General features: G+C 45.3%; 1 long non-coding RNA gene across 2 annotated transcripts in view; it reads right to left on the bottom strand.

Annotated features, from left to right (window-relative positions):
* The window catches only part of LOC146855509 (uncharacterized), a 67,417-nt gene that overhangs the window by 24,479 nt on the left and 30,277 nt on the right, over positions 1 to 12,661 (bottom strand). The window contains exons 1-3 of one of the 2 annotated variants that reach the window (XR_014980847.1): positions 12,170 to 12,261; positions 12,027 to 12,086; positions 11,268 to 11,399 (exon numbers count right to left, since the gene is read on the bottom strand). This is a non-coding gene — a long non-coding RNA (uncharacterized LOC146855509). Of the gene's footprint in view, positions 1 to 11,267; positions 11,400 to 12,026; positions 12,087 to 12,169; positions 12,262 to 12,661 lie in introns of those variants that run through there. The other variant, XR_014980846.1, reaches the window with a different exon arrangement.

Here is a 12,661-nt window from a genome sequence, read left to right on the forward strand (position 1 = left end):
GGAAGACATGGCTTGGCAGTTCGGGCTGGACTGTTCCCATGAGGCACAGGGTCAGACTGATTTGCATATGGCCATGTCTGAACTGGGGTGGCAGAGTGGGCTAAAGAACGGTGATGGATTAAACCCAGATCAGTTGACTGGGGGTGAGTGCTTGCAATGTTCAACACTCCGTCCATCATTTCCTTTGGTTTTTGCTTTGCTCGCCATAAGTTGGCAGGGTATGCTCAGACGTGAGTCCCTTGCTCACTTTGCCACTGGATTCAAGCAAGCCTGGCTGAAGACGGCTGAAATGCCAGAAACCGGTCCTAGGAAGCTTGTTTCCGGTCCAGGGAAGACATGGCTTGGCAGTTCGGGCTGGACTGTTCCCATGAGGCACAGGGTCAGACTGATTTGCATATGGCCATGTCTGAACTGGGGTGGCAGAGTGGGCTAAAGAACGGTGATGGATTAAACCCAGATCAGTTGACTGGGGGTGAGTGCTTGCAATGTTCAACACTCCGTCCATCATTTCCTTTGGTTTTTGCTTTGTTCGCCATAAGTTGGCAGGGTATGCTCAGACGTGAGTCCCTTGCTCACTTTGCCACTGGATTCAAGCAAGCCTGGCTGAAGACGGCTGAAATGCCAGAAACCGGTCCTAGGAAGCTTGTTTCCGGTCCAGGGATGACATGGCTTGGCAGTTCGGGCTGGACTGTTCCCATGAGGCACAGGGTCAGACTGATTTGCATATGGCCATGTCTGAACTGGAGTGGCAGAGTGGGCTAAAGAACGGTGAAGGATTAAACCCAGATCAGTTGACTGGGGGTGAGTGCTTGCAATGTTCAATACTCCGTCCATCATTTCCTTTGGTTTTTGCTTTGTTCGCCATAAGTTGGCAGGGTATGCTCAGACGTGAGTCCCTTGCTCACTTTGCCACTGGATTCAAGCAAGCCTGGCTGAAGACGGCTGAAATGCCAGAAACCGGTCCTAGGAAGCTTGTTTCCGGTCCAGGGAAGACATGGCTTGGCAGTTCGGGCTGGATTGTTCCCATGAGGCACAGGGTCAGACTGATTTGCATATGGCCATGTCTGAACTGGCGTGGCAGAGAGGGCTAAAGAACGGTGATGGATTAAACCCAGATCAGTTGACTGGGGGTGAGTGCTTACAATGTTCAACACTCCGTCCATCATTTCCTTTGGTTTTTGCTTTGTTCGCCATAAGTTGGCAGGATATGCTCAGACGTGAGTCCCTTGCTCACTTTGCCACTGGATTCAAGCAAGCCTGGCTGAAGACGGCTGAAATGCCAGAAACCGGTCCTAGGAAGCTTGTTTCTGGTCCAGGGAAGACATGGCTTGGCAGTTCGGGCTGGACTGTTCCCATGAGGCACAGGGTCAGACTGATTTGCATATGGCCATGTCTGAACTGGGGTGGCAGAGTGGGCTAAAGAACTGTGATGGACTAAACCCAGATCAGTTGACTGGGGGTGAGTGCTTGCAATGTTTAGCACTCCGTCCATCATATCCTTTGGTTTTTGCTTTGTTCGCCATAAGTTGGCAGGGTATGCTCAGACGTGAGTGCCTTGCTCACTTTGCCACTGGATTCAAGCAAGCCTGACTGAAGACGTCTGAAATGCCAGAAACCGGTCCTAGGAAGCTTGTTTCCGGTCCAGGGAAGACATGGCTTGGCAGTTCGGGCTGGACTGTTCCCATGAGGCACAGGGTCAGACTGATTTGCATATGGCCATGTCTGAACTGGGGTGGCAGAGTGGGCTAAAGAACGGTGATGGATTAAACCCAGATCAGTTGACTGGGGGTGAGTGCTTGCAATGTTCAACACTCCGTCCATCATTTCCTTTGGTTTTAACAAATTAAGCCGACAACAGGCCCTACCAAGTAACAAAAAAATTCCCTTGTACACAAGTGTTATCCACACTCCCTTTGATCAAATAAAAAACGTAGAATGAGAAACATCATTCCTAGTTGCATCCAGCCCCAGCATACCGACTGTTAAGTCTAATAGAGACATATCTCTGGCTATGCAACATCCAACCAGCCAAGGCACTACCACTAGTAGCTTCGGTCCATTAATCTTCTTCACAAAATGGCATTTTCCAGTAAAAAGAATTTAGTGCCCATTGCATAAATAGGTCAAATTAAAGATGGGAACACAAACTCTTTTCAATTCTAGGGGAGTGCAATTGTACAGTTAGAAGGGCTTTAGCACAGGCCTGCATCGCTGTTGCTCCAACAGACCATGCCCACTGTAAGAATCTTGAAAGAACAAACACAATAGGCTCTGATATGTCAGATCTTAATCTGTGCAAGGCCAACAGACAGTGCCTTACTCCTATATTGCAACATTATGGGAGAATCCATCTGGGCCTCAAGGTTTTGCACTTATGGCACAATAACGGGAAGTGATGTCTCAGTTTCTGTTGTCTTAGGGCAGAAAGAGCAGTCTCCTGTCTCTTCTTCTTCTTTACCCCACTTTGAGGTAAAAGCCCTGAAGGGTAAAGCACCAAATCAAAAACAAATATACAAGGACTTTGCAACGGCAGGGGGTGGAGGGATAATTCTATCCATGAACTGCTCATATTCAGGATACATTTGTGACTTAGATATTTGACTTGTAGGCCATGTCGCCTCACCTCACGCCACACCTTCTGGAGTGCATGTTCCCAGTAAATTCCCCTGACCTGCATAGCTGAGTTACTTGTAATCTTACTGGATTCTTGCCACAAACCTTCAAACTTTAGCTCACTGCACAAGTTTTTAACAGCTTTTAACAAGGATGTTTTACAGAGCTTGTCTAACATTAGTAACTCCAGTAGGGCAGCTCTATGGGGGACCAGCTCGCAGACTGTCCAAATTCAGACCCAATAAGTCAAGGTTCTGCAATGGGATGTTTTGTCAGTTCTGTTGAGTTTCAGGCTCCAACTTAGGCGTATAAGTGGTGTGCTCACTGGGACGTTCAAGACAGATCTAACAAATGTATTTTCTGTGACAACTAATTGTGACATCTCACTCGAAACCCAGATTTCTGCCTCATTTAAAGCACCACCTATGGCCACAGCTCTATAGACCTCAAGGGATGGAGACACTACTCTGATAGTTGATGTTTTGTCCTTCCTCACTTTGACTGCAGATCTATGTGTTAGTATGGAAATGCTTTTTTGAAACTGTAGGTCCCATGGGAGCTTCCAGGTAGTCAAAGCTCTAGACTTGATCTATAGTTATCCTTTCCACAGTCATTTTATTCCTAAAGATGTGATGGGGGTTAATGGCCAGGCACTTAGATTTCCCTGCGCTAATCTCTAGACCCCCGCTTTAACTAAAACCCACAAAATGATTGAAAAATTCCTGCAAGCAGCAGGGTATCATTGCCAAAAACCAGAAAAGGAATACAAGTGCCAGGTATCTTGTGGGCTCCCTGCTGCCACATGTTTAGGGTAAGGGTGCCCGGCAAATTTTGTTCCGCTCGCGGAACTTGCGAAATTTCGGCATTTTCACGTTCCGCTCGGAACGCGAAAATATCGAAACTTTCACGATCCGCGGTGGAACGGAAATATGCAGGGCAGGATTCATTCTGGCACGATGCTCCTGTTACAAAAATCAAACCTCAACAGGAAGCACTCACAGATATAAATAAAGCAAATGCCCAAGTTGAAGCTCAAATTCAGTAACGCATTAATCAGCACAAAACATTCGTGAGCACGGTCGAGGCTAGGCAGGTGTGCTTTTCTCCCCATATCTACCGTCAACAATTTGCTGCAATTCTTGATGGAGCTCTGTGCATCCATGAGTTTCTCAAGCGCAATCCCCGTGTAGTTCCTGAGACCAGGAGGTTCTGTCTCCTCATCTGCTGCTCTGATCGGTCTCTGGCACTTTATAAACAAGAGGCATGTGAACTGCATGGAAGCCCTGCCCGTTTGGCCCCGGCCCACACACCAGCGGTGTGCAATGTCTTCCCGCCCTTTCCCCACTATGATGGACCGCTCACTCGAGGGACCCCGGCGCCTGTCGGCGCGGTGGCAAAGTTACAGACACACAAGGTCACAGGAGACAACTCTTCTGGCCCTTTACGCAGCTGTAGTGTAGGAAAAGCACCATACATTTACCCAACAAGGTAGCACTTACTGATTAGCCAGTGGAAAGTACTCCAGTTGAGTAGATGTATTGCACAAAACGGTGGCATCTTTTGGGGTAAACATGCAGGGCAGTATTTATTCTGGCATGATGCTCCTGTCACAAAAATTAAACCTCAACAGGAAGCACTTACAGATATAAATACGGCAGGTGCCCGAGTTGAAGCTCAAATTCAGTAACGCATTAATCAGCCCAAAATCTCCGCGAGCACGCAAAATTTCACGTGATCGCAGAGATTTTTTGCCGTTTTGTGAAATTTTGTGAAAGGCAACTTCGCAAATTCCGCCCACCCCTAGTTTAGGGCTTCAACCGCGCTATTCATGAACAGAGAGAAAAATGTGGGAGCGAGTACACACCCCTGCCTCACCCCTCACTGGATGGGAATCTTGGGAGACAAATCACCCTGGTCATTCCATCTGACCTGGGCATATGTATCTGTGTGTAGCCTAATGAGAAGATGGAAAAGGTCATGAGGGCCAAGACCTCCGAGCAAGTATTTCTCGGTACCAGATCAAATACATCCCTCATGTCCATGAAGGCTACATATGAGTGGTCTTTGTTGATGTTAATGTACTCCCAACAAATGGTCATGAACTGGGATGTTTGATCAACCATGCCAATATTCTCACGGAAGCCTTTGCGGGGGTGTCTTTTGGACTCTTCTTAAGGATAGGAACAATAATGGCACTGTGTCATGACTCTCACTCTGGAATCTCTCCCCACTTGCTATGGCATGACTTAGGGTATTTAAATATGGGATCCAGATGTCTGGTTCAGAATGGAATCAATCCTCTGGTATCCTGCCTTGGCCACAGGCTTTTTTCCCTCCTAATATGTGAGAGAATCTCCCCGTTCTTCTCTAGGGTGAATACAATTAAGAATTTGCTTGATGGATCAGGGTTCATCAGGGGTTAGACCATCCTGGGATCCTCCTGGGAGCCAAGCCTCATAATGGGAATGCCCCTGTAAAGTGCTTCAAAGTGGTCAACCCACTGATCAATGGGGCCAAAAACATCAGAAGCAGTTGGGACACAGTTATTGCCAGCAGCGATAATTTCCTAAAATGCTCTGTGATATTGTTTCCTGAGTGCCTCTAGAAGTTTATCCCACTGTTCCTCCTCCCAGTGTCCCTTAGAAGTGGTCAATATTGCCTTGTAAGACTATCTAGCTTGCAATATGCCTGGTGTTGAACGCTCCTTGATTGCCCAAATCAAGCGCCCTTTTGCTTCCCTGCATTATTTAGTGAGCTGAGGGGACCTTGTAAAGTTAGTTTGTCTTTTTCTGTCTTGTTTCCTAAAGTGAATCATAAAAATGATCCACTAGTGTTGGATATATCTAACTCTTACCATGATTTTTGGCCCACTTCATGTTTCTGCAGTTGCTCATAAGGGCTAAAGGCAATGTAAAAATATCAATGGCTTGCTCAGGAGGCGTGATAAATAAGATCAGGCTGAAATCAGCAACAAGGGGGTTATAGTCGCTATCACCATGAGTGACAACTTCCATGTCAACTATATAGCACCATAGCCTCGATATAGTCTAGAAGGCTAGTATACAGCCTCTTTTAAATGTAGAGTGGGGTTGATAGTCAAATATAGAGCAACCGTTTGTAGCTCTTAAGTTAGTGAGGCACAGAACATCCAAAACGCTGCCGCAAGACTGGTCCTCAAACTGCCAAGAAACTGCCACATCTCCACATCTCCCAGCACCTGCACACACTCCACTGGCTCCCCATCGAAGCTAGAGTCACCTTCGAGATGCTAACCCACACTCACAAGGCCCTCCACGACACCGGACCAGCATACCTGAACAGCCGAGTCAAATTCCACGCACCCCAAAGGACCCTACGATCAGCCCAGTACCCCTACGTCGTGGTCCCCTGCACCAAAAAGACCAGATTGGGAGGTTGCTCCTTCTCCTTCTGCGCGGCCAGAGCTTGGAACGACCTTCCGCTTCACCTCAGACAGATAACATCACGCCCCATCTTCACAAGAAACCTCAAAACCTGGCTCTTTGACAGATCCCCCTCCTTGATGGACTGGAACCTGCAAACACCCCACCCCCCAGCGGCTTGAGACCCCTACGGGTGAGTAGTCACCCTTAACAAACACCTGATTGATTGATTGATTGATTTTAAGTCGTGATATAGGCAAAGGTGCAGTGTTGACTTGCTACTTTTGGCCATTTCTTGGCTGGTGTACTAGCAAGAGTAGGAATCCTCCGTTCCTTATCCTCATCTGCCATAAAGGCAGAAAGAGGTTCCAAAGGTTCAAACTTGCTATTATAGTCACCAGCGATAATAATGGGTGAAGAATGTTGAAAACAGTCCTCAAGTAAAGACTGAAGGCTATGTATGGTCGGGGATTCTACACTGTCCTGAACTGACCATACATAGGTATCAATCATGACTATGTGCTTTATCAGGGTGATGTCAAAAGGACCTCTAGGATGCCTTTAGATCCTGTAGCTAAGACTTTCCCCTTAAAATTATTAGTGTTTTTAAGCGAAATCAGTAGGCCTCCGGAAGCTCTATGCAATCTAGCTGGGATGGCACTAGCAGAAAAAGTTAAATATCCGGGCCTGTAAAGTGGTTCAGTGGCCCACATTTCCTAGAATAGGATTATTTGGTGACTATCAATAAATTATCCACACTCAAATTCATTGTGTTTAGCTTGTAGTCCTCTCACATTCTATTACATGAATTTGGATACTGCACCATACCTCACACAATTGCAACTAAAGGAACCTGAGGTAGAGGAGTAACCAAGTGGATAAAGTGAGAGTACAGCGAACAGTTCACTTGAAAATGTATAACTACCTCGGGCCTTTCCTAAAGGGAGTCATTGACCATTGGCCACCTTCCCAGTCTTCTATGCAGGGTCAATTACGGGGCAAACATGCCACTTGTACTATTGCCAGCCTGGGTAGAATTCTGTCATTCAATGTAACTGAAATCGCTGGACCACCCGTCCTCACATCACGTAACAATTTACGGGATGGTGCGAATTCCTTGCCAGTTGTATGATAGCTAATCAACAGCGCGTTTAATTTAATGCAAATCTTCAAGGGGTTAAGTAGTGGGGCTTTATGTTCCATCATTAATTTGACTGTTGACAAAGCACATGCCAATGCAATCAAGGCTAGCAGACTTACTAGTGTACCACCTGGCTGCTAAAATGTCATCCCTAGTGTCATGTAGTTTCCTCCCTATGGTAGGAACTGCACATTTGTGGATAACATGACCGTTGGTATGGTCCCAGACTGATTCCATTCACCTCCTCAGGAAATGTTGCCCTGTAAGTCAGCTGTATCACAGTGCCACCATGAGCACCCCTAAACCTAGGCAGTAAGCAAATGGTGTGGCAACAACTCAGCATGACAACCCTGATCCCTGAGGGATAGTGGAAACAGAACCTTTATGCCCAATCACCTGTGCTCTCTTACTCTCAGAGAAATATACAAGGAATGCACAGAGGAACATTTTCAATATTTAGTGAAGAAACATGATTCTTGTATAAAATATATGTGATGTGATGGTCAATAGACAGAAGCAGATGAAAGTTATTAGAAGTACCAGGACAGTGAACACAATAACAAGTTCTACCATACTGCTGAGTGTGTGTGTTTGTGTGTGCATCTCCATACTGGATGATCCAACCTCAGTTACCTGAAGGGAAAATATGTAAGTTCCCATCTTAGTTACAGGCTGGACACCCATGCAGAGATATCAGCAAGCTGCTGGGCTGAAGTTTCAGCGTGTAGAGACCTCGTCAATGACAGCAAAGCACTCCTCTTCATAAATTGAAAATGCTCGGTTATTCATGTCTTGGGCAAGCAGCACTGTTATGGTCTATAGATAACTGTGTCACCTCGTTTAGAAAAAAATTAGGCCAAATTAAGAGTTCCCACCAAACGGAATTGCCAATTTGTTATGTGTTCTGAGTGGTAGATGAAAAAATACTATTCCCAGCTACCACGGACGATGTTCCCAGAGGCGCCTCTCGAAGCAGGTTCAAGCAGCAAATTTGTTCCCATCCAGGTCCCCAACCGCTGTTGAACTAACCACAGCCTGTAGCTAGTCCGCAGAGCCAAGATCCATTTCACTAGGAGCTGAAGCATCCAAGTATGGCTCAAAAATGCATTCTGTATCAAACAACAAGAGAGGTAGGGAGGAGTAGTCACTCTTCTTCCCCTGGGTAGATATACTTGAAATCAACAAAAGAGTGACAACCAATTCCAGAAAACAGGTGCTCAGGGATAAAAACTGTGCAAGTAAGAGGGCTCTATTTTTTAAAAGGAACCCTCACTCACCAACCTAGTTGGTGACATGCTTCATCATCGGGTTCCCACCAGGGAGACCGAGTGCCTCCCTGATGTGCTTCAATGCCTGAATTACAGTGGAGCAGGATTTTGATGTGAAAGAGTGTCAGTGCAATGGGTAGTGCAAATTAAAAGATGGGAGGTTTTGTCCAAGATTAATTTTAATGGCGGCAAGACCTCCAATCATTAAAAAACAAGTAAGACAGACGTGCGCTGGCTGATTAGGTAAACCAGACCCGTCCGGTTTTAATAACTACGTGGGAAAGTGGTCTACATGTTTCTGCTTATAAATGCAAATGTGCTAAATATTTAGCCTTTGCGACCGGCAAGGAGTGGAAGAAGTATGATTCTGGTGCCTTCAACAGCCAGAACAGATACAGGCTCTGTAGGATAGACCAAACTCTTTTTTGTTCATAATTTTTTTCCTGACCAGATCTACAACCTTCAGGATCCAGCTAGGCTACACCTGCACTGCCTTCACTTCTCCAGTGGCGGTGCGTTTTACTTGGATGTTGCTTTGTTCATCCTGGAAATCATTCAGTTCTCGTAAAGCCAAATGTTCATTGATGTCAAATGGTGTTTCTGCTGCCACTGTGCTGGGATTGAAGAGGTCTGGGACCCACATCTTTACTCCAAATAGGATTTCTTAGGAAGTCGGACCACCCAGTGACTTTCTCTGCATCTTGTTGAGCGCCCTCTGAACCTCATGTGGATGATGGACCCATTTGCGACCTGAGCCCAGAGCCCTTGCTGTTAAAGACTGCTTAAAGTCATGTTTTTTCTTCTCCACTACTGAATCCAGTATTGTCACACACGGAAATGTCTGTAAAAGGTTGTGTGAATGGGAATGGCAATGTAAGAAACGTATACATCATTGAAAATGGCAGTGTTTCTTCATGGGCCTAAGACACATGATATTAATTATGGATCTGTAATTGTGTACTTTACACAACCAGTGAATGGTCTTATAAATCAGAAATTCTTTGGTTTCATGAGACACCCGACCCAATTTAGGGACATTAGTCAGGAAGATTTCCTCACCCAAATCTGAACTATCCCCTCTCCCATGTTATATATGGGGCTACTGGATTTCCGCTCTTATCCGTTGTGGTTCAGGACCGGACTTGAAACCAAATAATCTTTGCTCAGTGGATTGCCAGCGGAGGACCAACGTCCATGGTGTGTCTTAATAAACATGTATTTTCTGTGCATTCTTACCCTTGCTAATATATTCTTCTCCCAGGTAGGTCAGAAGTGTTATATGGCAAGAGTTACCTACTCATGCAGATGAGCAGATGTGGCGGTCTGGAGTAATGGAGGGAGGAAAGAAAAAACATTGTTAGAAGTTCTTGCTAAAGGGTTTGTGATACTAGGCAAATTAAGATAGAATTTCAAAATATTAGTGTTTCTAGCTGATCCAAACGTCCCCCTTTTGTTCAGATTACTCAACAGCAAATCTTTCCACATTTTCTGTCAGGGAGAGTGTAAACAAGGTGATGGTTGTCCTTAGTCACATATCTCCTTCCTTAGTGACAACAGCTACATCTCATTAGAGACAGCCTCTAAGGGTTGATGTGTGTATTGGCTTTGGACACTTAGGAGTGGATTGTAGTAGAGGGGGTTGTCTTCTTGTGGTGGCAAAGCTGAAAACAGTTGTATACACACTACATAAACCATGAGTGGAATTATTTGACTATCACCCCGCCAAGTTCCTGGAGCTAGTTTATTTGCTTTGTACAACAGTGTACTGGGACGTGCCCCATTAGTGTTATTGCAAGCAGGTACTCCAGGTGCCTGAGTTTTTCTGATGCTAAAGCATGGTTTGGTCAACTATGACTTTATGACTGGTCGTTGGGGTTTAGTTGAGCATAAGACAGCCCTCTTGCCCTTTTTGACCAACAACCCCTCAACTTCCTCAACTAAACCCTCAATATATTTGAGTGTACAATTATAATGATAGTCCCACCAGAAGCTGATGCCAGGCAATTACACTAATTTTGCATTAAAACAGAACCAAGTCAAATGTGTGAGCTCCCAACAAAGAAATGCTGGTCTAACGCAAACTTTCCATTACTAATGCAACCTGTTCTCACTGAGTCACCGCCTGCGTTCTTGGAAAATCTAGTGGCGAGCTCAATGCTGGAATCTCACTGTTTCCCGGCTGGGACCCGCTTCAATAAGCGCGAGGACGCGCTGTATTATTTCCCACTCCCGAGGCTAAGGCATCCTGAACTCTGTCAGGTAATCCTCATTAAGCGCGAGGACCCGCTGATTTTATTTTCATTTTCCGCGTTCACGGGGCTCTGACATTTGGGACTGTTAGAATTTCCTCATGACGGCAGCGCCTTGAAATCCGAGGGCACCCATGCTAAGCTCTCAGCAGAAGCTGTCCACAATGCTGGGCCTCTTCTACACGGTGTCCCCAAGAGACCCTTTTTGATAACAAAGGGGATACCTTCGTATTGGGCCCCCAGAGGAGACCGGCTGATTGTTTGCTGGCTTGTTGGCCCCGCGCTCTCTCCACGAGAGACAACATGCAGCCAGTCTAAACCCTGGGAGGAAAGTGAACTAACTGAAGCTGGGCTCACGTTCCCGAGGAGTGAACTTCCACGGACACTGGGAAGGTCTCACACTTTCTTCTCCATTAGTACGGCACAGCTCCTGTCCGGTTCAGGGGGAGATATTGCCACAATAACCTGAAACGTTTTCCTGTGCATCTTCAATAATAACAACAACTTTATGGCCATCAATGGCCATCAATCATGTTTCAACTCTGTACTGAGAGATGAGTATCAGCTGGGATCTTCATCAGCAAAACAAGCTTACCTGATTCCAGACCTGGCCAGCGTTGCTCCCATCTTCGCTCCAACGTCCTTCGACATAGCTCTGGATCTCGCCCGACTTCCCTTGACATCCGGTGAAGGTATTCCGGTTCCGGATATTCTGTCTTCCGCCATCCTGCAACAAAGGAGAAAAGAAAAACAAGATTAACAAAGGGTTGCTTGGCACGCCTCAACTCGCACGGTAACACATTCAAAAGCTAGAAAAGATCATTTTAAGACTATTTATAATTTTTGGAACCTTGTTAATACAGTTAAATACTTTCTTTTGTACTGAGTGGGGTGCCCAGTCAAGAGGTGTGTGCGCAGGTTGGGATCCTATACTGTAGCGCTATCATTTTTCACGAGTTGGTTAACTGCACTGGACTACATTACATTAACATTTGTGTTTAACTCTCCGTGCTGGTGCTTGTCCTTTTCACTTGGTGCTACTACCTGCACATTCCTACCAGCCACCGCTAGGAGAGTCATCCGGGCAGTCCACAGTCCCGGTTCCGGCCGTGAGTGGAGGTCGCCGACTGGGACTATTAGCATACAACATTTATATTAGGCCGATAACTGAGAAAGAGAGAGAAGGAGTGAAAAAGTATGAAGAGTAGATAATAGAGGTCTGAGTGTAAAAGAAAAATGGCCAGGATATTTGAGTGATTAAGACCATGAAGATGTAATGGGTAGAAACAGTTGAGAGTTCACTGTAAACAGTGACATGGGGAATAATTAAAAATAAATCATAAATGAGGCTTACTTAAAATCGCAGCTTAATGGGCAAATGAGAGATCAAGTGGTAAACGAGAGTAAAGATAACCTGTAATGATAAAGTACAAAGTGTGAGGAGAATGATAGTGACAAAAAAGGTAGGCAAAAGTCTAGGAAATTTTAATAAGGTACCTGATATTAGGTGTGGTGTAACTGATATTGGGATATCGCAATAAGTTTGTGAAAAATGATGAAGCAGATGGATGAGGATGGTCAAAATGCCTGCAGGAATGATAAAGTACATTTATATGAATCCCAGTAAAGGTACCTAGGAATTGGTACATTATTGTTTTGGTATAAAACGGCAAATAAGTACCTGTTCTGTAATATATTTAGACAAAAGCTGTCACAACTGGATATTTCTAGTCGTATAGAGTTGATAATTGTTTAAGGAAGACGATTTTTTTCTGTCTGGCTGATGGTTCTGAAATTGGAAACCCAAGATTAGTTGTTATGCTATTGGAAAGGTATTTATACATGCCAGTTGGCAGTATGGAACATCATTTAGTGTTTACCTTTGTGTTTAATTATGAGACATATGAGGTGTAAAGAGGTACCGTGTAGATGACGGACGTCTTACTAGTTGGATAAATGTCCTGAAAAGAAGGGAGAGGAAGAAAATAT

This window comes from Triturus cristatus, chromosome 4_1 (genome assembly GCF_964204655.1).
Source record: "Triturus cristatus chromosome 4_1, aTriCri1.1, whole genome shotgun sequence".
Classification (NCBI taxonomy): domain Eukaryota; kingdom Metazoa; phylum Chordata; class Amphibia; order Caudata; family Salamandridae; genus Triturus; species Triturus cristatus.